This window comes from Callorhinus ursinus, unplaced genomic scaffold, assembly GCF_003265705.2.
Source record: "Callorhinus ursinus isolate GAN/ISIS: 27379988/994484 unplaced genomic scaffold, GSC_fseal_2.0 scaffold114, whole genome shotgun sequence".
NCBI classification, from domain to species: Eukaryota; Metazoa; Chordata; class Mammalia; order Carnivora; family Otariidae; genus Callorhinus; species Callorhinus ursinus.
In genome coordinates this window covers 216,333-239,391 of record NW_027397176.1, presented here as the reverse complement: position 1 = coordinate 239,391, position 23,059 = coordinate 216,333, and the positions used below count along the sequence as shown (strand labels likewise).

Sequence of the window (23,059 nt, the reverse complement as noted above, 5' to 3'; positions counted from 1 at the left end):
TGTGGTTTCCAAATGTCTTTGCCGGAGGCGGAATTGCCCCGCCCTTGTCGGTCCGGGCTAAGCAAGCTGCTCGGGTTTGATCTCAGGAGCTTTTGTTCCCTCCAAGCTCTCCTTACAGCGTTGGAGGACCAGGGCAAAAATGGTGGCCTCCCAATCTCCACCCGGAGGAGCTGAGAACTCGGGGCCCTGCTCCTCAGTGCGCCCCCAGAGAAAAGCAGTCACTCCCGTGTCCCCAGTCTCCGGCCGCACTCCGTGCTCACCCGGCCTGTGACCGAGCGTTGCTATCTCTGGCACCCGACCCGGTGTGGAGTCTCCAAACTCAGCAGATTCCCACGGTGCGTTCCCGCGCCGCTCCTCCCCGGGAAGGAAGGGGAGCCCCCCCCGGCTCTGCCATTTGTTGGGTCCCTGCTGGAGGAGCAGTGGCCCGACTGGGCTGCGGATCACAGTTTATGGCAACCCCGAGCTGAGAGCCCGCGCCTCGGCTCCGTCTCTGCAGCCAGCTTCCCCGCTCCAATACCTGGGATCTCTGGTGCACTCAGGCACCCCCGGTCTTTCTGTGACCCCAAGGGTCCTGAAACCACACTGTCCCGGGAGGATTCCACCCCCTGCTTAGCCACTGCAGCGACGTCCCTCGGCGAGCCAACTTTTAAAAGGTCCGATTTTGTGCTCCGTGGCTCTATCACTTGCCAGAAGCGGCCGGCGGAGGCCGCTTCACCGCCGTCTATCCTCCCGAATATCGCCTCGGATTCACTTCTCTGTACGTCCTACCTTCCAGTAAGTGGTCGCTTCTCTGTTCAGAGAGTTGTTGCTACTCTCCTCTTCAATCTCCTGTTGAGTTCGTAGGTGTTCAGAATGGTTTGATCCCTATTCAGCTGAATTCCTGAGACCAGACGAAATCTAGGTCTCCTATTCCTCCGCCATCTTGCTCCGCCCTCGTGTATGGTATTTTGATGGGGATTGCATTGAATGTGTAGATTGCTCTAGGTAGCATTGACATCTTCACAATGTTTGTTCTTCCAATCCATGAACATGGAACGTTTTTCCATTTCTTTGTGTCTTCCTCAATTTCTTTCATGAATATTTTATAGTTTTCTGAGTACAGATCCTTTGCCTCTTTGGTTAGATTTATTCCTAGGTATCTTATGGTTTTGTGTGCAATTGTAAGTAGGATCGACTTCTTAATTTCTCCCTCTTCTGTCTTCTTGTTGTTGTATAGGAATGCCACTGATTTCGGTGCACTGATTTTATATCCTGCCACTTTACTAAATTCCTGTATGAGTTCCAGCAGTTTTGGGGTGGAATCTTTTGGGTTTTCCACGTAAAGTATCATATCTGCAGAGAATGAGAGTTTTACTTCCTCTTTGCCGATTTGGATGCCTTTGATTTTTTTGTTGTCTGATTGCTGTGGCTAGGACTTCTAATACTATGTTGAATAGCAGTGGTGATCGTGGACATCCCTGACGCGTTCCTGACCTTAGGGGGAAAGTTCTCAGCTTTTCCCCATTGAGAATGATATTCGCTGTAGGTTTTTCAGAGATGGCTTTTATGATATTGAGGTATGTACCCTTTAACCCCATACTCTGAAGAGTTTTGATCAAAAAGGATGTTGTACGTTGTCAAATGCTTTTTCTGCATCTATAGAGAGGATCATATGATTCTTGTTCTTTCTTTTTTTAATGTATTGTATCACGTTGACTGATTTGCGGACGTTGAACCAACCTTGCAGCCCAGGGATATATCCCACTTGGTCATGGTGAATAATCCTTTTAATGTACTGTTGGATCCTATTGGCTAGTATTTTGGTGAGAATTTTTGCATCCATGTTCATCAAGGATATTGGTCTGTAATTCTTTTTGATGGGGTCTTTGTCTGGCTTTGGGATCAAGGTAAAGTTGGCCTCATAAAACGAGTTTGGAAGTTTTGCTTCCATTCCTATTTTTTGGAACAGTTTCAGGAGAATAGGTATTCTTCTTTAAATGTTTGGTAGACTTCCCCTGGGAAGCCATCTGGCCCTGGGCTTTTGTTTCTTGGGAGATTTTTGATGACTGCTTCAATTTCCTTAGTGGTTATAGGTCTGTTCAGGTTTTCTATTTCTTCCTGGTTTAATTTTGTAGTTGATACATCTCTAGGAATGCATCCGTTTCTTCCAGGTTATCTAATTTGCTGGCATAGAGTTGCTCATAATATGTTCTTATAATTGTTTGTATTTCTTTGGTGTTGGTTGTGATCCCTCCTCTTTCATTCATGATTTTGTTGAATTGGGTCATTTCTCTTTTCTGTTTGATAACTCTGGTCAGCGGTTTATCAGTCTTGTTAATTCTTTCAAAGAACCAGCTCCTAGGTTCGTTGATCTGTTCTACTGTTCTTTTGGTTTCTATTTCATTGATTTATGCTCTGATCTTTATTATTTCTCTTCTCCTGCTGGGTTTAGGTTTATTTGGTTTTTTTTTCTCTAGCTTCTTTAGTTGTAGGGTTAGGTTGTGTATTTGAGAGCTTTTTTGTTTCTTGAGAAAGTCTTGGATTGCTATATACTTTTCTCTTAGGACTGCCTTTTGTATTGTTGTCAATGTGTTTCTTTGCTTTTGTTCTTAATTGCCTTATATAATTGGCTGCTCCCATGTTAGGGGCATAGATATTTACAATTGTTAGATCTTCTTGTTGGATAGACCCTTTAAGTAGGATATATTGTCCTTCTTCAGCTCTTATTACAGTCTTTGGTTTAAAATCTAATTTGTCTGATATAAGGATTGCCACCCCAGCTTTCTTTTGGTGTCCACTAGCATGGTAAATGGTTTTCCAGCCCTTCATTTTCAATGTGGGGGTGTCTTTGGTTCTAAAATGAGTCTCTTGCAGACAGAATATCGATGGGTCTTGTTTTTTAATCCAATCTGTTAGCCTGTGTCTTTTGATTGGGGCATTTAGCCCATTTACATTCAGGGTAACTACTGAATGATATGAATTTAGTGCCATTATATTGTCTGTAAGATGACTGTTACTGTATATTGTCTGTGTTCTTTTCTGGTCTGTGCTGCTTTTAGGCTCTCTCTTTGCTTAGAGACCCCTTTCAATATTTCTTGGAGGGCTGGTTTCGTGTTTGCAAATTCCTTTAGTTTTTGTTTGTCCTGGAAACTTTTTATTTCTCCTATTTTCAATGACAGCCTAGCTGGATATAGTATTCTTGGCTGCATATTTTTCTCGTTTAGTGCTCTGAATTTATCTTGCCAGTCCTTTCTGGCCTGCCAGGTCTCTGTGGATAGGTCTGTTGCCAATCTAATGTTTCTAACATTATAGATTACATATCTCTTCTCCCGAGCTGCTTTCGAGATTTTCTCTTTGTCTGTGAGATTCGTACATTTTACTATTAGATGTTGGGGTGTTGAACTATTTTTATTGATTTTAAGGGGACATTCTCTGTACCTCCTAGATTTTGATGCCTATTTCCTTCCCCACATAGGGAAGTTCCCTGCTATAGTTTGCTCCAATATACCTTCTGCCCCTCTCTCTCTTTCTTCTTCTGGGTTCCCAATTATTCTAATGTTGTTTCGTCTTATGGTATCGCTTATCTCTCAAATTCTGCTCTCGTGATCCAGTAGTTTTTTATCTCTCTTTTTCTTGGCTTCTTTATTTTCCATCATTTGGTCTTCTATATCGCTGATCCTCTCTTCTTCCTCATTTATCCTAGCAGTTAGTGTCCCCATTTTTTACTGCAGCTCCGTAATAGCCTTTTTGATTTCGACTTGGTTAGATTGTAGTTCTTTTATTTCTCCAGAAAGGGTTTCTCTAATAACTTCCATGCTTTTTTCAAGCCCAGCTAGTATCTTTAAAATCATGATTCTGGGGCGCCTGGGTGGCTCAGTTGGTTAAGCGACTGCCTTTGGCTCAGGTCATGATCCTGGAGTCCTGGGTTCGAGTCCCACATCGGACTCCCTGCTCAGCGGGGAGTCTGCTTCTCCCTCTGACCCTCCCCCCTCTCATGCTCTCTCTCTCTCATTCTCTCTCCCAAATAAATAAATAAAATCTTTAAAAAAATAAAATAAAATCATGATTCTGAACTCTAGGTCTGACATCACACTAATGTCCGTATTGAGCACCCTGGCAGATGGTACTACCTCTCGTTCTTTTTGTTGAGGTGATTTTTTTCATCTTGTCATTTTGTCCAGAGGAGAATAGATGAATGAGAGAACAAAATGCTAACAGGTTAACAACGTCCCCAGCAAATATACTCTAAACAAATCAGAAAAGACCTGAAACCATGGGAAAAGAAAGGGAAAGAAAGAGAAAAGAATGAGGAAAAAAAAGAAAAAGATAAAAAGAAACAAAAACAGATCAAAACAAAAAAACAGAATATGATCAAATATGATCAGGCTGGTGCATAGATCCGTGCCACACACTAGGTTTTGGGTGTATTTTGGTCTGTTAGAAGAAAGTGCCTACTAAAATTGTAAAGAAAGAAAGACTTATATATGTACAAAATAAGGGTTGATATGATTAAGGGATGGAATATGAGTGTAAAAATGAAAATTATAAAAAATTTAAAGAAAGGATTTGATCAGAAGTTGTTTGAGAAAAGAAAAAGAGGATTTAAAAAAAGGAAAGAAAGAAAGAAAAAAAAAGGGGAGAGAATGTGATCAGGCAGGAGACTGGAAAAAAGCAATACACTAGAGATTTAGGGTATATTTTGATATGTTAGAGGAAACTGTATCTCAAAATTTTAAAGAGAGAACAACTTATATATATATGCCAAAAATAAAGGTAACTACTATGAAGGGATAGAATATGACTCTAAAAATGAAAAATAAAATTTTTTTTAAAAAAAGGGATTGATAAAATGTTGGTTGGAAAAGGGAAAAAGAAAAATTAAAACAGTTAAAAAATTAACTTTGAAAGACTAATGAATCATGGTAAAAAAAAGCCATGAATTCTATGTGCAGTATTCCCCCAGCGCTGGAGTTCTCCCATTCTCATTGATCCATAAACTTGGTCTTGGCTGGCTGTTCGTGTTGATCTTCTGGGGGAGGGGCCTGTTGCCGTGGTTCCCAAATGTCTTTGCTGGAGGTGGAATTGCCCTGCCCTTGCCGTGTCTGGGCTAAGTAATCAGCGCGGGTTTGCTCTCGGGAGCTTTTGTTCCCTGAAAGCTTTACCTACTGCGTTGGAGGACGCGAGTGAAAATGGCAGCCTCCCAATCTCTGCCTGGGAGGAGCCGAGAACTTGGGGCCGGCTCCTCAGTGCGCCCCCAGAGAAAAGCAGTCAGTCACTCCCGTCTCCCTGGTCTCCGGCCTCTCCCCGTGCTCACCCGGCCTGTGACCGAGCATTTCTATCTCTGGCACCCAACCTCATGTGGAGTCTCCAAATCCAGCAGATCCCTGTGGTGCACTCCCATGCCACTCCTCCTGGGGTGGGAGGGGAGTCTCCCTGGATCTGCTGCTTGTTGGGTCCCTGCTGGAGGAGCAGTGGCCCGACTGTCACCGATCACAGTTTATGGCAACCCCGAGCTGAGAGCTTGCTCCTCAGCTCTGTCTCTGAAGTCGGCTTCCCTGCTCCGGTACCTAGGTGCTCTGCCACACTCAGGCACCCCCGGTCTTTCTGTGACCCCGAGGGTCCTGAGACCACACTGTCCTGCGAGGGTTCCACCCCCCCGCTTAGCCCCTGGAGTGACGTCCCTCCATGGAGCCAACTTCTCAAAGTTCTGAATTTGTGCTCCACAGCTCTATCACTTGCCAGAAGCGGCCAATGGAGGCCTCCTCCCCCACCGTCTATCCTCCCAAATATTGATGCGGATTCACTTCTCCACACATCCTACCTTCCAGAAAGTGGTCACTTTTCTGTTCAGAGAGTTGTTGCTATTCTTTTCTTCAATCTGCTGTTGAGTTTGTAGGTGTTCAGAATGGTTTGATCCCTATCCAGCTGAATTCCTGAGACCAGAGGAAATCCAGGTCTCCTATTCCTCCACCATCTTGCTCCACCCCTCAAGGATCATATGTTTCTTATCCTTTCTCTTATAAATGTGGTCTATCACATGGATTGATTTGGCAATATTGAACTAGCCCTGCAGCCCAGGAATAAATCCCAATTCATCATGGTGAATAATTCTTTTAATGTACTGTTGGATTCAATTTGCTAGCATCTTTTTTAGAATTACTGCATCCATGTTCATCAGGGATCATGGCCTGTAATTCTTCTTTGGAGTGGGTCTTTGTCTGGTTTTGAATCAAGGTAATCTGGCTTTGTAGAAGAGTTTGGACATTTTCCTTCCATTTCTATTTTTTAGAACATTTTGAGAAGAATAGGTAGTAACTCTAAAAGTCTGGTAGAATTCTCCTGGGAAGCCATTTGGCCCAGGACTTTTGTTGTTGGGAGATGTTTGATTACTGATTCAATTCCTTTGCTGGTTATGGGTCTGTTCAAATTTTCTATTTCTTCCTGTTTCAGTTTTGGTAGTTCGTAAGTTTCTAGGAATTTGTCCATTTCTTCCAGATTGCACAGTTTTTTGGCAGATAATTTTTCTTAATATTCTCTTTTAATTTGTGCATTTCTGTGGTGTTGTTTGTGATCTCTCCTCTTTCATTCATGATTGTAATTATTTTGTTCCCTTTTCTTTTCTTTTGATAAGTCTGGCTAAGTGGTTATCTTATTGCTTTAGGATGAAATGTTCCGAATATATTTGTTAAGTCTGTCTGGTCAAGTATGTCATTCAGTCATTGTTTCCTTGTTGACTTTCTGCTTAGATGATCTGTCCATTTCTATGAGTGGGATGTTAACGTTCTCTACTATTACTGTATTATTACCAATGAGTTTCCTTATGTTTGCTATTAAATGATTTATATTTTTGGGTGCTCCCAAATTTGGGGCAATATTTACAATTATTAGATCTTCTTGGGGGATAGACTGCTTAATTATGATATAGTTCCCTTCTTCATCTCTTGTTATAGTTTTTGGGTTAAAATCTCATTTGCGTGACATAAGTATGGCTACTCTTGCTTTCTGTATATGTCCATTAGCATGATAGATTGTTCTCCAACCCCTTTCTTTCAACCTGCCATTGTCTTTATGTCTAAAATGAGTTTTTTGTAGGCAGCATATAGATGGGTCTTTTTTTTTTAATTCATACTGATACCCTATGTCTTTTAATTGGAGCATTTAGTCCATTTACATTCAGGGCGATTATTCATAAATATGAACTTAATGTCATTGTATTCTGTTTCTTTCTAGTTTTTGTTGCTTTTGCCTTCCCCACCCCCTCCCCCAAAGAGTCCCCTTTAATATTTCTTGCAGGGCTGGTTAAGTGTTCACAAACTCCCTTAGTTTTTGTTTGGAAAACTCTTTATCTCTCCTATTCTGAATGACAGCCTTGCTGGATAAAGTATTCTGTGCTGCATATTTTTCTCACTCAGTATGTTCAATATATCCTGGTACTATCTCTGGCCTGCCGTGTGTCTGTGGACAGAGGTGCTGTGATCCTTATCTGTCTTTCCTTCTAGTTTAAGGACTTTTTTTCCCTTGCTGCTCTCAGGATTCCTTCCTTGTCTGTGTATCTTCTGAACCTTACTATGATATTTCTTGGTGATAACCAGCTTTTGTTGAATTTTTTAAAAATATTATTTAGTTATTTCAGAGAGAGCATGCGTGGGAGGGGCATAGGGAGAGAGAACCTCAAGAAAATTCTGTGCTGACCATGGAGTCCATCGTGAGGCTTGATCTCATGACACCAAGATCACGACTTGAGCTGACACCAAGATTCAGATGCTTAACTGAGTGCACCATCCAGGCGCCCCTTTTGTTGAATTTAATGGGAGGTCTCTGTATTTCTTGGATTTTGATGTTAGTTTCCTTCCCTAGATTAGGGAAGTTTTCAGTTGTAACTTGCTCCACTAAATCTTCTGCTCATTTTTCTTTCTCTTCTTCTGGGACCCCTATGGCTCAAATGTTACTATGCTTTAAGGAGTTGCCAAGTTCTCTAAATCTACATTTGTTATCCAATTCCTTTCTTTCCCTCTTTTTTTTTCAGCTTCTTTGTTTTCCATAATTTTATCTTCTATGTCACTGATTTGTTTCTCTGCTTCATCCATCCTCACTGACATTACATCCATTTGGTTTTGCATCTAGGTCTTAGCATTTTTTATTTTGGCCTGACTAGTTTTTTTTTCTCTGCACTAAGGGAGTCTCTTCTATACTTTTCTCAGCCCAGCTAGTGTCCTTATAATATTGTTTTAAATTCTGGTTCAGACATCTTACTCATATCTGTATTGATTAAATCTCTGGCCATGACTTCTTCCTGTTTTTTTTCTTTTGTGGTGAATTCATCTGTTTTGTCATTTTGTTTGTGTCACTGTTTTTTTGCTTGTTTGTTTGTTTGTTTTTGTTAGGTTAGTCTGTTGTATTTCTGCTCCTGAAAATAATGGTTATATAAAGAAGATGTCTGGGGAGGGGGTGGCAAGAGGGCAGAGTAGGGGACCTCGTTTCATCTGGTCCCTTGAATTTAGCTGAATATCTATCAAAGCATTCTGAACACACACAAATTCAACCTGAAGATTTATCTGGATCTCTACAAGCAGAAAAACAACTACGTTTTTCAAGGTAGGAGATGCAGGACCTTGAGTCTTCAGGGGAAATATTGGAAGATAAATGGAAGGGGGAGGGAGCCTCCATAAGCCAGCCACTAGAAAGAAATATAACACTGGAGCAAAATATCGGGACCTGTGGATATCTGCTCCAGTGAGAGACACCCCTTTCTGAAAAGGGCACAGGGGATGAATAGGGCAGAATTCTAAGTGGATCATTGTGGTCTCAGGATTCCAGGAGACTCAGAAAGAAAGGGGGAGCCTGAACTTATAGAGTGCCCAAGCAGTGGAGCAGTGAGACTGGTTATGGTCAGTAAGTCCAGAAGGGACTCTCAGCTCCAGTCACCTTAAACTGCAAGCCTGGCTAGTAGAGAGACCATTCTTTGCCTGACCAACCTGAAAGGACTAGAAGGTGTGGGCTGTTTAACATCCCAGGGGAGATATGAATCCATTGCACCCATGACAGGGCAACAGCTCTCAGGGTGGTGTGGCCCATGAAAGGACACTGGGAAGCACTCAGTGTGACCTAAGAGCTGCAGAAGAGGGTGCACACACGAGCTCATGGCTACTAGCGATTGCAAAGTCACAAAGCACAGAGATGCTTGCAAGTTCCTGTATCTCCCCCGGGAGAAGTACAGTAGGTGGGAACCAAGGGATTCAGCAGTTTGGCACACAAAGAGGCCATGCCCACAACTGGGCAACAGCTCTCAGGGCAGTGTGACCCCTGAAAGGACACTGGGACAGCACCCAGTGTGACCTGGGAGCTGCGGAAGATGTTGCATATGTGAGCCCATGGCCGCTAGCAATTGCAAAATCACAAAGCACGGAGACGTTAGTGGGTTCCTGGAACTCCACCCAGGAGAGCTGTGGAGGGCAGAATAGCGCGAGTCTGGAGAGTTGGGTACACAAAGATGTGGAGATGGTTTGAGCTGGAGGGTTTATTGAAGAAAGGGGGCCTCGACTTTGCAGTTCAGGGCCAAAGATTCCAGCATAGCCGTATTTTCTCTGATCCTCTAAAGAGAAGTAGAAAGACACCAGAGAACAAAAGCCACACAGCTGACCAGCTCACATTAAGCTCATCTTCCTGACAAGGCAAAGATGCCTGAGAAACCCAGCAGCATGCTCCTCCCCCAGAAGACAGACTGGAAGAACAGGTGAAGGATAAGCTTATTTCCCACAGAACTGTAAAACTCCAGCACCAGGGGAAAGCAATATAGGGAGCTTCAGGTGTTCCCTCATGACTCTTATACTTCAGGTTAAAATTTTACTTTTTTTTTGTTTCTTTTCTTTTTTTTTTTACCCTTTTCCCTTTCAAATAGATTATTTCCCAACTTACATTTTTAAGTCACTTTTTAACTTTCACTTTTTTCAAATTTATGTTTTGTAGATTTATGCCACATACTAGCCCGTTTTTCACTCTATTCAATTTTATCTTGATAAATATATAAGTTCTGATCTCTTTGCAATTTTGGAATATAGTGTCTTCTAACACAGAAGCCAAAAATCAATCAGGAACAGGCAGATCACCTTGTTTTGTCCACCCTGGGAGATTATAATCTCTCCTCCCATCCCCCCATTTTTTATTGTTTTAGATCATCTGGGCTTCGGTTGCATATCTGTGGTAGCTTCTGACCATGTTGGATGTTATCTAGGGTGCATTTTGCTTGGGTCGGGGTTGATAATTTGGACTCTGTTCATTCACTCAGCCATCTCTCAACAGAATGACTAGGAGGAGGAACTCTCAATAAAGAAAAGAAACAGAGACAATCTTCTGTGCCACAGAACTAAAGGATATAGATATAAGCAAGATGTCAGAGGTAAAATTCAGGTAGCAATCATAAAATCAAAAGCTAGGCTTGAAAAAAGCATTAGTGACAATATAGAATCTCTAAGGGCAGAAATGAGATCAGGCCAAACTTACAAATGCTATGAATGAGATGCAGTCTAAACTGGATACTCTAACAGCCAGGTTAAATGAGGCAGAAGAGAGAATTAGTTATTTAGAAGATAAGCTGATGGAAAGGAAGGAAGTTGAGGAAAACAGAGGTAGGCAGCTTGTAGCCTATTAAAATAAACTTAGATTAATGATGCCATAAAACGTTCCAATGTCAGAATTATTGGGATCCCTGAGGGGGTGGAGAGAGAGAGAGGACTAGAAGATATATTTGAGCAAATCATAGCTGAGAACTTCCCTGATCTGAGAAAGGGAATAGCATTCATGTCCAAGAGGCAGAGAGGACCCCTCCCAAAATCAGTAAAGATAGAACAACACCCTGACATATAATAGTGGAGCTTTCAAATTTTACATCCAAAGAATCTATCCTGAGAATAGCTAGAGAAAGGAGGTTCCTTACATTAGGAGGGAGGAATATCAGAATACCATCAGACCTATCCATAGAGACCTGGCAAGCCAGAAAGGGCTGGCAAGACATATTCAGGATACTAAATGAGAAGAACATGGAGCCAAGAATACTTTACCCAGCAAGGCTGTCATTCAGAATGAATAGGGAGATAAAAACTTTCAGGACAGTTAGAAACAAAGAATATGTAACCACCAAACCAGCCCTGCAAGAAATATTAAGGGAGATTCTGTAAGCAAGAGAGACCCCAAGAGTAACACAGACTAGAAATGAACAGAAACAATCTACAGATACAGGGACTTTAAAGGCAATACAATGGCACTAAATTCATATCTTTCAATAGTTACTCTGAATGTAAATGGCTGAATGCTCCCATGAAAAGAGATAGGGTTTCAGAATGGATAAAAAAGCAGGACCCATCCATATGCTGTCTACAAGAGACTCATTTTGAACCTAGATACACCTCCAGATTGAAAGTGAGGGAATGGAGAACAATTTACCATGCTAATGGACCTCAAAAGGAAGCTGGGGTAGGAATCCTCATATCAGACAAATTAGATTTTAAACCAAAGACCATAAAAAGAGACATAAAGGGACACTATATTATACATAAAGGGTCTATCCAATAAGAAGATATAACAATTATAAATATCTATGCCCCCAACATGGGAGCAGCCAATTACATAAACTAATTAATAACCAAAATAAAGAAACATATTGATAATAATACATTAATAGTAGGAGACCTCAACACTCCACTCACAGCAATGGGCAGATCGTCCATGCAGATCAACAAAGAAACAAGAGCTTTGATGGACTTCATAGATATATACAGAACATTTCAACCTAAGACAACAGAATACTCATTCTTCTCAAGCACATATGGAACTTTCTCCAGAATAGACCACATACTGGGTCACAAATCAGGTCTCAACTGATACCAAAAGATTGAGATTATTCCCTGCATATTTTCAGACCACAATGCTTTGAAACTGGAACTCAACCACAAGAAGAAATTTGGAAGGAACTCAAACACTTGGAGGTTAAAGAGCATCCTGCTAAAGAATGAATGGGTCAACCAGGAAATCAAAGAAGAACTTAAGCAATTCATGCAAACCAATGAAAATGAAAAGACACTGGTTCAAAACCTATGGGATACTGCAAAGGCGGTCCTAAGGGGGAAACATATAGCCATCCAAGCCTCTCTCAAAAAATTAGAAAAATCCCAAATGCACAAGTTAAACTTTCATGCAAAGGAGCTGGAGAAAGAAGAGCAAATAAAACCTAAACCAAGCAAGAGAAGAGAAATAATAAATATTAGAGCAGAAATCAAGGAAATAGAAACTAGAAGAACAGTAGAACAGATCAACGAAACTAGAAGCTTGTTCTTTGAAAGAATGAATAAGACCGATAAACCTCTGGCCAGAAATATCCAAAAGAAAAGGGAAAGGACCCAAATTAATAAAATCATGAATTAAAGGGGAGAAATCATGACTAATACCAAGGAAATACAATTATTAGAACTTATTATCAGCAACTATATGCCAACAAACTAGACAATCTGAAAGAAATGGATGCAATCCTGGACACTTGTAAATGACCAAGACTGAAACCAGAAGAAATAGACAAATTGCACAGACCAATAACCAGCAAGGAAATTGAAACAGTAATCAAAACCTCCCAAAAAACAAGAGCCCAGGGCCAGATGGCTTCCCAGGGGAATTCTACCAAACACAAAGAAGAAATCATATCTGTTCTAGTGAAACTGTTTCAAAAAATAGAAAAAGAAGGAAAACTTCCAAACTCATCCTATGAGGCCAGCATTACTCTGACCCCAAAACCACACAAAGACCCCACCAAAAAGGGGAATTACAGGTCAATATACCTGATGAACATGGATGCCAAAATACTCAACAAGATCCTAGCCAACAGGATCCAACAGTACATTAAAAGGATTACTCACAAGGATCAGGTGGGATTTATTCCTGGGATGTAAGGGTAGTTCAATATTTGCAAGTCAATCAACATGATAGATCACATTAACAAAGGAGACAAGAACATATGATTCTCTTGATTGATGCAGAAAAAGCATTTTACAAAATACAGTATCCTTCCCTGATTAAAACTCTTCAAAGGATAGGGGTAGAGGGAACATACCTCAATATCATAAAAGCCATCTATGAAAAGCCCACAGCAAAGATCATTCTCAATGGGAAAAAATTGAGAGCTTTTCCCTTAATATCAGGAACATGATATGGATGCCCAGTCTCACTATTATTGTTCAACGTAGGACTAGAAGTCCTAGCCTCAGCAATCAGACAACAAAAAGAAATAAAAATCATTCAAATTGGCAAAGAAGAAGTCAAAATCTCTCTCTTCAAAGATGACATGATATTTATGTGAAAAATGCAAAGACTCCACTCCTAAATTACTAGAACTCATACAGCAATTCAGCAATGTGGCAGGATACAAAATCAATGCACAGAAATCAGCTGCATTTCTTTTTTTAAAATTTTTTATTGTTATGTTAATCACCATATATTACATCATTAGTTTTTGATGTAGTGTTCCATGATTCATTGTTTGTGCGTAACAGCCAGTGCTCCATGCAGAACGTGCCCCCTTTTTTTAAAGATTTTATTTATTTATTTGACAGAGACAGAGATAGCGAGAGGAGGAACACAAGCAGCGGGAGTAGGAGAGGGAGAGCAATCTTCCCGCCGAGGAGGGAGCCTGATGTGGGACTTAGTCCCAGGACCCTGGGATCATGACCTGAGCCGAAGGCAGACGCTTAACGACTGAGCCACCCAGGTGCCCAGAATGTGCCCTCTTTAATACCCATCACCAGGCTAACCCATCCTCCCACCCCTCTCCCCTCTAGAACCCTCAGTTTGTTTTTCAGAGTCCATCGTCTTTCATGGTTCGTCTCCATGTGCACCCCAATGTTTATAGCAGCAATGTCCACAATAGCCAAACTGTGGAAAGAGCCAAGATGTCCATCGACAGATGAATGGATAAAGAAGATATATATATATATATATATAATGGAATATTATGCAACCATCAAAAGGAATGAGATCTTGCCATTTGCAATGACATGGATGGAACATGGATGGAACTGGAGGGTGTTATGCTGAGCGAAATAAGTCAATCAGAGAAAGACATGTATCATATGACCTCACTGATATGAGGAATTCTTAATCTCAGGAAACAAACTGAGGGTTGCTGGAGTGGGGTGGTGGGAGGGATGGGGTGGCTGGGTGATAGACATATCAGCTGCATTTCTATACACTAACAATGTGACTGAAGAAAGAGAAGTTAAGGAATCGATTCCATTTATAATAGCACCAAAAACCATAAGATACGTAGGAATAAACCTAACCAAAGAGGTAAAGGATCTATACTCTAGAAACTACAGAACACTCATGAAAGAAATTGAAGAAGACACAAAAAGATGAAAAAACATTCCATGCTCATGGATCGGAAGAATAAACAATGTTAAAATATCTATGCTGCCCAGTCACTCTACCCTTTCAATGCAATATGTATCAAAATACCATTGACATTTTTCACAGAGCTGGAACAAACAATACTAAAATTTGTATGGAACCACAAGAGACCCCAAATCACCAGGGGATGGTTGAAAAAGAAAATTAAAGCTGGGGGCATCACAATGCCTGACTTCAAGCTATATTACAAAGCTGTGATCATGAAGACAGCATGGTATTGGCACAAAAACAGACACATAGATCAACTGAACAAAATAGAGACCCTAGAAATGGACCCTCAACTCTATGGTCGATTAATCTTTGACAAAGCAGGAAAGACTATCCAATGGAAAAAAGACAGTCTCTTCAACAAATGGTGTTGGGAAAATTGGACAGCCACATGCAGAAGAATGAAACTGGACCATTCTCTTACACCATACACAAAGATAAACTCAAAAAAAAAAAAAGAGATAAACTCAAAATGGATGAAAGACCTCAATGTGATACAGGAATCCATCAAAACCCTAGAGAAGAACATAGGCAGTAACCTCTTTGACATTGGCCATAGCAACTTCTTTCAAGACATGTCTCTAAAGGCAAGGGAAACAAAAGCAAAAATGAACTTTTGGGACTTCATCAAGATAAAAAGCTTCTGCACAGCAAAGGAAACAGTCAACAAAACAGAGAGACAACCCACGGAATGGGAGAAGACATTTGCAAGTGACATAATAGATAAAGGGCTGGTATCCAAGATCTATAAAGAATTTCTCAAACTCAACACCTAAAAAACAAATAATCCAATCAATAAATGGGCAGAAGACATGAATAGACACTTCTCCAAAGAAAACATACAAATGACCAACAGACACATGAAAAAATGCTCCACATCACTAGCCATCAGGGAAATATAAATCAAAACCACAATGAGATAGCACCTTACACCAGTTACAATGGCAAAAATTAACAAGGCAGGAAACAATAAATGTTGGCAAGGATGTGGAGAAAGGGGAATCCTCTTACACTGTTGGTAGGAATGCAAGCTGATACAGCCACTTTGGAAAACAGTATGGAGGTTCCTTGAGATGTTACAAATAGAGCTACACTATGACCCAGCAATTGCGCTACTCGGTATTTACCCCAAAGATACAGATGTAGTGAAAAGAAGGGGCACATGCACCCCAATATTCCTAGCAGCAATGTCCATAATAGCCAAACTGTGGAAGGAGTCGAGATGTCTTTCAACAGATGAATGGATAAAGAAGATGTGGTTCACATATACAATGGAATATTACTCAGCTATCAGAAAGGATGAATACCCACCATTTGCATCAACATGGATGGAACTGGAGGGGATTATGCTAAGTGAAATAAGTCAAGCAGAGAAAGGTGATTATCATATGGTTTCACTCATATGTGGAACATAAGGAATAGTGTGGCGGACCATAGGTGAAGGGAGGGAAAACTGAATGGGAAGAAATCAGAGAGGGTGACAAAGTGTGAGAGACTCTTGACTCTGGGAAACAAACTGAGGATTGCAGAAGTGAGGGGGTGGGGGAATGGGGTAACCGGGTGATGGGTATTAAGGAGGACACATGTTGTTTTGAGCACTGGATGTTATACACAACTAATGAATTGTTGAACACTACATCAAAAATTAATGATGTATTATATGTTGGCTAATTGAACACAATAAAAATGTAGAAAAATTGATTTTTATGTTTTATGTGTTGATTTTGTTTTGAAAACTGTGTCATGCTAAAATCAGTTATCAGCGGGGAGCCTGGGTGGCTCAGTCATTAAGCATCTCCCTTTGGCTCAGGTCGTGATCTCAGGGTCCTGGGATAGAGCTCCGCATCAGGCTCCCTACTCAGCGGGAAGCCTGCTTCTCCCTCTCCGACTCCCCCTGCTGTGTTCTCTTTCTCACTGTGTCTCTCTCTGTCAAATAAATAAATCTTTAAAAAAAAATCAGTTATCAGGAGGGTTTTCTCTTTTTTTTTTTAATTATTTTTTTTATTTTTTAGTTTCCTCCATGTCATCTGAAAATCAGTCGTGCTTTATTTCTTCCTTTCTGATCTATATGTCTTCCATTTATTTTCCTTGCCTTATTAAATGGCTAGAACTTTCTGTAGTATGATGAATTACAGTGGTGAGAGTATACATCCTTGCTTGTTGAGTATGTTACCTGAAGGTTTTTTGTGTATGTTCCTTATTAAGTTGAGGATGTTCTCTTCTATTTTTGCTTTTTGAGAATTTTTATCATAAATGACAGCTGTAGATTGGCAAATGCTTTTTCCATGTCACTGATAAAATCATATAGTTTTCCTTATTTTTTTAATGATGTATTGCATTGCTTGATCTTGGATGTTGATCCTGTCTTGCACATTTGTAATAAATTCCACTTTGTAATGATGTGTGTATGTGTGTATGTGTGTGTGTGTATCTATATATACGTATATATATTGTATACATTGTTGGATCAATTTCTTAATTTTTTATTGAGGATATTTTCTAAATTCATGAGGAATACATACAGTTTTCATTGTACAGTCTTTTCTAGTTTTGATATAAGAGTAATACTAGACTCATAAAAGGAGTTGGGAGTATCTTTCTTTCTTTCTTTCTTTCTTTCTTTCTTTCTTTCTTTCTTTCTTTCTTTTTCTTGCTTCCTTTCTCTCTTCCTTTATTTTTTGTTTGTTTTTGAGTTTTTAATTAAATTCCAGTATAGTTAATACACAGTGTAATATTAGTTTAAGGTGTGCAATATAGTGATTCAACATTTCCATACAACATCTGGTGCTCATCACAAGTGCACTCCTTAATCCCTGTCACCTATTTAATCCATCCTCTTGTCCACCTCTTCTATTTCTATGAAAATGTGTCAAATTGATGTTAATTCTTCTTTAAATGTATGGTGGAATTCTCTAATGAAATCATCTGGAACTGGAGATCTCTTTTTGGGGGAGACTTTTAATTTCATGTTTATAGAATTGTTCTGATTGTCAGTTTTATCTCAATTGATTTTTGGTAGTTTTGTATTCAAGGAATTTATTATTTTCTTCTAAATTGTTGACTTTATGAGGGTAAAGTTGTACTTTGTATTTCCTTGTTTCCTTTTTAATGGCTGAAGGATTTATAGTGATTTCCTTTGTTTCATTTTTGATTTTGATATGTCTTCTCTTTGTCAGTGTTGTTAGAGTTTTAGAAATTTTATTGATTTTTTTTTCCTCTCATTGATTTTTGCCCTTATCTTTATTACTGCTTTCCTTATTCTTGTTAGGGATTTGTTTTGCTCTTCCTTTTCTAGTTTCTTGAAGTAGTTAATTATTGATTTAAGACATTTTAAAATTTTCTTATGTAAGCTTTTAGTGCCATCAATTTCCCTCACAGCATTGGTTTTTTTGATACCATATTTTAATACCATATTTCTATTTTATATTTATCTTATATTACATATATTTATTTTATATTTTTATTTATATGTGTATTTATTTTATTATATTCTTTTGGCATGAATTATTTAGATTTATTTTGTTTAATTTTCAACTGCTTGGGGGATTTCCTGTTGTTTTTGTTTTATTGATTTCTAGTTTGATTCTATTATGCTCAGAGAACACACTCTGTATAGTTTCAATTATTTTAAACTATTTGAGGTTTATTTGACCACCTAGGGTGTGGCACAACTTGGTGAATGTTCCATGAGTGCTCTGTGTGTTCTGCTGTTGTTGATGGGAGTGTTCTGTGTATGTCTTCTAGATCATATTGTTTGCATTGTTCATACCTTCTACATCTTTCTTGATTTCCTGTTTAGTGGTTCTATCAGGTCCTGAGAAGGGAATATTAGAGTTCTCATCTAAAACTGTGAAATTGTCTGTTTCTCTTTTTAGCTCTCTTCATATATTTTGAGGCTCTGTTTTGGAGCATAAACATTAAAGATCACAATTCCTTCCTTATGGAGTGATCCTTTTATCATTACTTAATGTCTCCCTTTGTCTCCAGTGGTTTTCTATGCCTCAAAGCCTACTTTGATATTTTATTTTATTTTATCTTTTTTTATTATTATGTTCAGTTAGCCAACATGTTGTACATCATTAGTTTTTGACGTAGTGTTCAAAGATTCATTAGTGGCATATAACATCCAGTGCTTGTCACAGCATGTGCCCTCCTTAATACCCATCACCTGGGTACCCCATCCCCCCACTCCCCTCTTTCTGTAACTCTCAGTTTGCTTTCCAGAGTCCAGAGTCTCTAATTGTTTGTCTCCCTCTCTGATTTTTTCCCATTGATTTCCCTTCCTTCCCACTTTTTTGACTGATGCTTGCAAGTATATATTTTTCCTTCCTTTTACTTTCAACCTTTCTATTTTATTGAATTTGAAATGAATTTCAAAGCATTTTTTTGATCATATGTTTTTATCTACTCTGCCAATTTACCTGCTTTTAAATTTTAATTCTGGTTTTCTCAACTCTGTTTCTCTTTGCCTTCCTGTGGGTGACTCAGACTTTTTTATTTTTAGTATTTCATCTTGATTTATTTATAGTAATGTTGAAAATACTGCTTTGTGTCGTTTTCTTAGTTGTTCCTCTAGGTATTACAAAACATTTGCATACTTTTCACAGTTACAGGTCCCCATGTTTTACCATCTGAGTGAAGTTCAGATGCTTTATTTTCATTCTGGTCCCTTTACTCTCCCCATTTTTTATATATCTTAACTGTTTCCACTACATGCATTTAAAACCATATAAGATGCTATCATTTTGCATTAACTTTCAAATATGATTTAATAAACTCACAATTTTAGGGATATTTTATTACAGTTACCTCAATTTTTATCCATTCCAATGTATTTCTTTCATTTCTGAAGCTCCAAGTTTTCATTGTGGTGATTGTTATCTTTTCCTTTCTATTTAGAGAATTTCTTTTGTCTACACTTTAAGGATAGGTTACTGGATGGGTATTAAGGAGGGCACGTACCGCATGGAGCACTAGGTGTTATACAAAAACAATGAATCATGGATCACTACATCAAAAACTAATGATGTATTGTATGGTGACTAACATAACATAATAAAATAAAATTAAAAAGGGCCAAGTTACTGGAATCAAATTTTCTTGGTTTCCCTTTGTTTGATAATATTTTTATTTTCTTTCATAAAGGGATTTTTCCAGATATTAAACACTTGAAAGGTCTTTTTTCTCAATACTTGAAAAAATATTGTCACATCCTTTTTCCTTCTATGTTTCAGATGACTGCTCAGCTGGCATTCAAATTGGTATTCTCTTGTAAGTAATATGTCATTTTTCTCTGGCTGCCTTCAACATTTTTTAAATTTTTCTTTAGTTTTCTGAAGTTTAATTATGATGTTTGGCATGAACGTGTTTATGTTTGTCTTATTCGAGGTTTGCTTAGCTCCTTGAATCTGTATATATATGTTCTAAACCTTTGGGAAGTTTCTGGCCATTATTTCTTTGAATACTTTATTAGTCTACTCTTTTTTTCCTCTTCTTCTGAGAGTCCTATGAGTTGAGTGTTATCACTTTTATTATTGTTCCACAGATCCCTGAGACTCTGATAGTTTCCCCCAATCTATTTTGTCCCTGTTTATATTGGGTAAGTTCTACTGATATGCAGTTTTCTGATTCTATTCTTTGTTATTTTCACTCTACTCTTAAACCCATTCAGAAAGTCCTTTATTTCAATGACTATAATTTTCTGTTCTATAATTTCCACTTGGCACTTTAAAGTGCCAATAACTTCTACTTTTTTGCTTAGATTTTTTATTTTTTCATTTGTTTGGAGATAGTTTATAATTGAAGTATTTTTTTTGTAATGGCTACTTTAAAATCCTTGTCAAATAGTTCTAACATCTGATTCATCCCAGTGTTAGTGTGTGTTCATTTATGACTTTCCTTGTTCTTTGTATGATGGATAATTTTTGTATATTGTATCCAAGAAGCTTTGAATACTATATTATGTGCTTGCTGTAATGTGTACTTTCCAATTTGTGCCACCTCATTGTCTTCTAGTATGCATGGAAATGCAGGTGGTCCCTGGGTCCTGGGGGATTCTTTCCCAGTTAAAGTGGGGCACTAATTGCACAGCGTCCTAACCTCTGAGTGGGAATGTTAGCTCAGTTCCCTAATGGTCCCCCCTTACAGAGGATGGAGCAGTGTGAACAGTCCCTACCTCCTACCACTCACTGTTTAACTGAAACTAAGTATGACTTGAGGCTCAGCTCCCCACTAGACCCCACCTACCTGGGATGGGAGGGGTAGAGTACTGAGTAACTATTCAGCCATATTGATGCAATGGGAGTGGAAACTCAAATAGGCTCTGATGATATGAGGGAATGTGGTTAGGAAGGTGGGGGGCAGAGTGGGGAAATAGGGGATAGGGAAGGGACTACATGCACCCCAATATTTACAGTAGCATTATCTACAATAGCCAAATTATGGAAACAGTCCAAATTTCCATTGACTGATGAATGGATAAAGAAGTGGTATACATATATAGTAGAATATTATTCAGCCATCAAAAAGAATGAAATCTTGCCATTTGCAATGACATGGATACATATGGAGAATATTATGGTAAGTGAAGTAAGTCATTCAAAAAAGACAAATATATGATTTTGTTTATATGTGGAATTTAAGAAATGAACAGATGAACCTAGGTGGGAAAAAGAGAGAGGCAAACCGTAAAACAGACTCTTAACTATAGAAAACAAACTGAGAGTGGCTGGAAGTAGAGTTGGGCAGGGAGATGGATTAAATGAGTGATGGGTATTAAGGAAGGGCACTTGTTGTGATGCGCACTCAGTGTTATATGTAAGTGATGAGCCATTAAATTCTATTCCTGACACTAATATTGTACTATATGTTAACTAACTGGAATCTAAATAAAAACTTGAAAAAAAAAACAAACAAAAAAGAAAAAAAATCCTTAAAAATCAATGGATATTTCCTTAACATGAATACACACTCAGACACACACAAACACACACACACACATGCATATGCATGCATAGCAGGCCCAAATTTGAATTTTACCCAGTGAGGAAAAGTAGAGGCTTTCTCACTAGTATGGGATGTCCACTAACACCACTACTATTGGACACTGTGCTTAGATATTAATCAAAGCAAATATATACGGGAAAACAACTAGAGGCACAATAATAGAAAAAAAAGAAGTAACACTTTCCTTGCAATTAATCTGGAGACCCCAAAAGAATTAATAACAAACTGTACATTACATGAAAATGTAATAAAGTGTCTGATTATAAAATCAGTATATACAAACATACATATGATACATACATATATACACATATTCATATTATTGGAGTAGTGTTGGTATTGCCTTTCTAGATTACTGTGGGATGTTGTGGCTATAAAAACTCAGTTTGAGACTAATTATGTGATCCTCTAATTCTTTCACTTCATGTATTATTGAGAACTGGGATTAATAGCATGGGAAAAAGAAGATATGGATACAAGATGAAAAAGATTAAGTAAAATTTTATAATTATGGATTTGAATTAGAAATATCAGTATAAACTCAGAAACACACATATTTCCTAGTTTGTCAACTAAAATGTCTTTTTTTATTGTTATGTTAATCACCATATATTACATCATTAGTTTTTGGTGCCGTGTTCCATGATTCATTGTTTGTTCATAACACCCAGTGCACCATGCAGAACGTGCCCTCCTCAATACCCATCACCAGGCCAACCCATCCCCCCACCCCCCTCCCCTCTAGAACGCTCAGTTTGTTTTTCAGAGTCCATCATCTCTCATGGTTCGGCTCCCCCTCTGACATACTCCCCTTTTCTTCCTCTCCTGTTATCTTCTTTTTCTTTTTTCTTAAAATATGTTGCGTTATTTGTTTCAGAAGTACAGATCTGTGATTCAACAGTCTTGCACAATTCACAGCGCTCACCGTAGCACATACCCTCCCCAATGTCTATCACCCAGCCACCCCATCCCTCCCACCCCCAACCACTCCAGTAACACTCAGTTTGTTTCCTGAGATTAAGAATTCCTCATATCAGTGAGGTCATGTGATACATGTCTTTCTCTGATTGACTTATTTCACTCAGCATAACACCTTCCAGTTCCATCCACGTCGTTGCAAATGGCAAGATCTCATTCCTTTTGATGGCTGCATAATATTCCATGGTGTATATATACCACTTCTTCTTTATCCATTCATCTGTCGATGGGCATCTTGGCTCTTTCCACAGTTTGGCTATTGTGGACATTGCTGCTATAAACATTGGGGTGCACGTACCCCTTCGGGTCCCTATATTTGTATCTTTGTGGTAAATACCCAGTAGTGCAATTGCTGGATCGAACGGTAGCTCTAATTTCAACTGTTTGAGGAACCTCCATACTGTTTTCCAGAGTTGTTGCACCAGCTTCAATTCCCACCAACAGTGTAGGAGGGTTCCCCTTTCTCCACACCCCCGCCAACATCTGTCGTTCCCTGACTTGTTAATTTTAGCCATTCTGACTGGTGTGAGGTGGTATCTCATTGAGGTTTTGATTTGGATTTCCCTGATGCCGAGCGATGTTGAGCACTTTTTCATGTGCCTGTTGGCCATTTGGATGTCTTCTTTGGAAAAATGTCTGTTCATGTCTTCTGCCCATTTCC

General features: G+C 39.1%; 1 long non-coding RNA gene across 9 annotated transcripts in view; it reads left to right on the top strand.

Moving 5' to 3' along the window:
• LOC112813068 (uncharacterized) overlaps positions 1-23,059 on the top strand; it is a 398,822-nt gene that overhangs the window by 250,797 nt on the left and 124,966 nt on the right. Inside the window, exon 6 of one of the 9 annotated variants that reach the window (XR_012377160.1) lies at positions 19,650-19,686. The exons of the other annotated variants lie outside the window; for them this stretch is intronic. This is a non-coding gene — a long non-coding RNA (uncharacterized lncRNA). The remainder of the gene's footprint in view (positions 1-19,649; positions 19,687-23,059) is intronic. 9 annotated transcript variants of the gene reach the window in all.